Source organism: Priapulus caudatus, unplaced genomic scaffold (genome assembly GCF_000485595.1).
Source record: "Priapulus caudatus unplaced genomic scaffold, Priapulus_caudatus-5.0.1 Scaffold1738, whole genome shotgun sequence".
NCBI classification, from domain to species: Eukaryota; Metazoa; Priapulida; class Priapulimorpha; order Priapulimorphida; family Priapulidae; genus Priapulus; species Priapulus caudatus.
In genome coordinates this window covers 4,737-8,955 of record NW_014578799.1, presented here as the reverse complement: position 1 = coordinate 8,955, position 4,219 = coordinate 4,737, and the positions used below count along the sequence as shown (strand labels likewise).

Genomic DNA, 4,219 nt, shown 5'->3' with positions numbered 1-4,219 from the left:
GCACACGAACAGTCTCACTCCCTCTGTCTCGCATGAGACACACGAACAGTCTCACTCCCTCTGTCTCGCATGAGACACACAAACAGTCTCGCTCCCTCTGTCTCGCATGAGACACACGAACAGTCTCACTCGCTCTGTCTCGCGTGAAACACACAAACAGTCTCGCTCCCTCTGTCTCGCATGAGACACACGAACAGTCTCACTCGCTCTGTCTCGCGTGAAACACACAAACAGTCTCGCTCCCTCTGTCTCGCATGAGACACACGAACAGTTTCACTCGCTCTGTCTCACTCACTCGTCTCACGTGATCTCGTGATCTTCTCTCACTCAGCGTGGATCCCGGATCGTCGGAAAGCGCGACGGCCGGGCGAATTCAGCGCCAACTATCACTGCATCAGGTTTTATTGCTCGTTGCACACATCTCTTCCCTTACGACATTTCTTGTTGCCTTAACTTCTTTCTTTCTTGACCCTTGGGGCTGAGAGTCCGGTGTATGCGACACCGGTATAACATATGACATATAATCAGGAGTGTATCAATATATCAATTGATACACTCCTGATATAATATATGACATATAACATATGACATATAATATAGACATATAACATATGACATATAACATATGACATATAATATAGACATATAACATATGACATATAATATATACATAAGGGTAGGTTTTGCCCTTTCAAAATCAAATCCTCTTATTGGTTTCGAAATTCGAGACTACCAAAATAAATACATTTCGAATCGTTTTATCGAGTTAATCGAGTTTCGCACAAAGAGCTGCCATTGGTCTGCTATCGTGAATATGGAACTACGGCCAGCCGGTGTGGTAACTCGCGCTCTAACACGCCAGCAAATAAATGTCGGAAAGCATCCGTCCCCCTCCCCCGTCCCACACTTAACCCCCGCCACCCAGCACTCACAAAATGAGTTGTGCATATATGTTACACGCGTTACGCCGCTCGCACGCACGCACGCACGCACGCACGCACGCACGCACGCACGCACGTACGCACGCACACGGACAATCTCCAGACAATCGAGGCGTACACTCCGCGAAAACCGTAATTTCGTCTAAAATCCAGGCACATCTAATCACAAAATCCAGGCACATCTAATCACAAAATCCAGGCGCGTCTAATCACAAAATCGACGAAAGGCTCGCGACTACGAACACGGATTGCAAATGGCCGACCGAACCGGGGCCGCATAAACACAAATATTCGCCATTCTCGGCGAAAAAACGACGATGAATGCATAACAAGACGAATAATACTAGATTCGCGGACCGCGGCACATGAAAACCTCGACGGCATCCCATTAAACGACCGGCGCGACGACGGTTTCCCGCCGTTACCCACGCTCTGCGCCCACGTCCCATCACCATGTCGACACTGGCGCCCTCTATTCTCGCACAAATCGTAGAGTAAACATATAAAGATCGCGCCGGCGAACGAGGCGCGTCGCGAACGAGAGAAAAAACGTCGAGAAGAAGAAGAAGACGATGAACTTGCTGCTACTGAGCATCTAAAAAATCACAGGATCTCTCCCCCTCCTCCCACATCTCACAGGATCTCTCCCCCTCCTCCCACATCTCACAGGATCTCCTCAAGAAACCACCTCTTCCCACATCTCACAGGATCGTCTCCCCTCTCCCACATTCTCACTAGGATCTCTCTCCCTCTTTCCCATATCTCACAGGATCTCTCCCTCTCCTCCCACACATCCTCCGATCCGCTGTAGCAGAACGTCCGACCGCCCCTGCCGCCCCCCTCCCCCCCGCGGCAGACACACGCACACACGGACCAGACGCCATCCCTCAAACATCAAACTCTAATGTAAGTAGCATGCCGCCGATGACGTATATATATGTATATAATTAGTATATATATATATATATAAGTAGTGATATATATATATATATAATTAGTATATATATATATATATAGAATGCCGCTAGCATTTGTATAGATAGAATAATATTTACATATACAAAATGTCGCTGGGCGCATATGAATGAGAATGCCACGTGCGATCGCGAAGCGAGGGTTGAACGAGTGACACCTAGTGACGCCTCGTGACTAGACCGTGGCGATGACCTTGCGAGACGACCTTGTGACCGGATGCCGACCCTTGAACCTCTACTAGATGTCGACGCTTAACCCCCTAAGCGCGCGTTTGGATGTGTTTTGACGACCGCGTGGTTAGATGTGGTCTCTCGACATCCGAGAGTAGATTGCAATGACCCCAGGACTAGATACCCACCCCTGACCCTTCAAACCCACCGATCCATAACCGTACGATCTCACGCCCCGACCCTACGACCTTGCTGACCTCACGACCTTGCTGACCCTCTGACCTCACGACCTCACTGACCCTACGACCTTGCTGACCCTCTGACCTCACGACCTCACTGACCCTACGACATTGCTGACCCTATGACCTTGCTGCATTGACCATCTGACCCTATGACCTTGCTGACCCTACGACCTTGATGACCTCTCACGATATCACTAACCACGTGACCCTACGACCTTCATCACCTCACAACCTCACTGACCATCTGACCCCGCGACCTTCACCGACCCCGCGACCTTCGCCGACCCTACGAGTAGATGGTGATGACCTCGCGTCCGCTGCCGCGCACCATCAGCACGGACTCCAGCCCCTCTGTGAGCACCTCCAGAAACTCCATGTAGTTGTGGTCGCCCGCGGTGCCGGCTGACTGCTTCGGCGGGCCGGGCAGGTTGAGGATGACGAGGCGCGCCGCCCCCGAGCGACCCCGGATGACCTCGTTCAGCCGCACGGCCGTGTTCATTCGCCGCACGTTCATCGAATCCGGCTGCTGCACCGTCAACGTCGCGCCGAAACCCCCGCCCGCCGCCGGGGGGGAGGTGGCGGAGGGGGAGGAGGGGGAGGACGACTCCCTGCCCTCGGGGACCGCGGGGAGACCGCGGGGAAGGCTGTCGGCGGCGGCGGCGGCGGCGGACGCGCAGGCGGCCTCGTGGTGGTGGTCGACGATGGATTGTACGACGTGGAGAGATTCGCGCCGGGACAGCCGCATCTGCTTGAGCAGCTGGTTGCGCTGCTCCATGACCATCGTGCGCTCGTACGTGTATGCCGAGATGTCGCTGTCCACCATCTCCACCACCTCCACCTGCAACAACAACAACATGAGCGCATAGTAGATGTAGATAGATAGATAGATAGCGCGTCTACAGCTTCGTCCTCGTTGTTTCTGCGAAAACAATGCACGCTGCGTGTATCTTCACCGTCGCCTCAGCATTGTAATAATGTAACAGCTTAACCTGTAGCATCGTTACTAACGCTCTCTCTCTCTCTCTCTCACACGCGCGCCGCGCTACAGGTGAGGAAACAATGCACGCTGCGTATCTTCAACCGGTCGCTCAGATGCTAATAATTGTAACTAGCTGACCTGCTAGCCATCGAGCGGTAACGCTCTTCTCGTCTCTCTCTCTCCTCTCTCTCTCTCTCTCTCTCTCACCACACAAAAAAAACAACGCTCTACAGCTGCTGTTGTGGTTGGAAACAATGCACGCTGTATCTTCACCGTCGCTCAGATGTAATAATGTAACTAGCTGACCTGTAGCATCGTTGCTAACGCTCTCTCTCTCTCTCTCTCTCTCTCTCTCTCTCTCACACGCGCGCGCGTCTACAGGTGTTTGGGAAAACAATGCACGTGCGTATCTTCACCGGTCGCTCAGACGTGTAATAATGCTACTTAGCTGACCTTGTTAGCATCGTTGCTAACGCTCTCTCTCTCGTGCTCTCTCTCTCACACACGCGCGCGTCTACAGGTGTGGAAACAATGCACGCGCGTATCTTCACCGTCGCTCAGATGTAAATAATGTAACTAGCTGACTGTCTTAGCATCGATGCTAACGCCTCTCTCTCTTCTCTCTCTCTCTCTTCACATGCCGCGCGCGCTACAGCGTGTTGGAAACAATGCACGCTGCGTATCGTTCAACCGATCGCTCAGATGTAATAATGTAACTAGCCTGACTGTAGCATCTTGTAACGCTCTTCTCTTCTCTCTCTCTCTCACACCGCGCCTCTTTCTGCGCGTCTACAGGGGGTCTGTCTGTGGAAACAATGACCGCTTGCCTGCGTATCTTCCACCGTCCGCTCACGATGTAATAATGTAACTAGCTGACCTGTGTGAGCATCGTTTACTAACGCTCTCTCTCTA

At 52.3% G+C, this 4,219-nt stretch overlaps 1 pseudogene; it reads right to left on the bottom strand.

Moving 5' to 3' along the window:
- Nucleotides 1-1,941: 1,941 nt before the first annotated feature.
- Nucleotides 1,942-3,622, bottom strand: LOC106817470 (annotated as a pseudogene).
- Nucleotides 3,623-4,219: the final 597 nt, after the last annotated feature.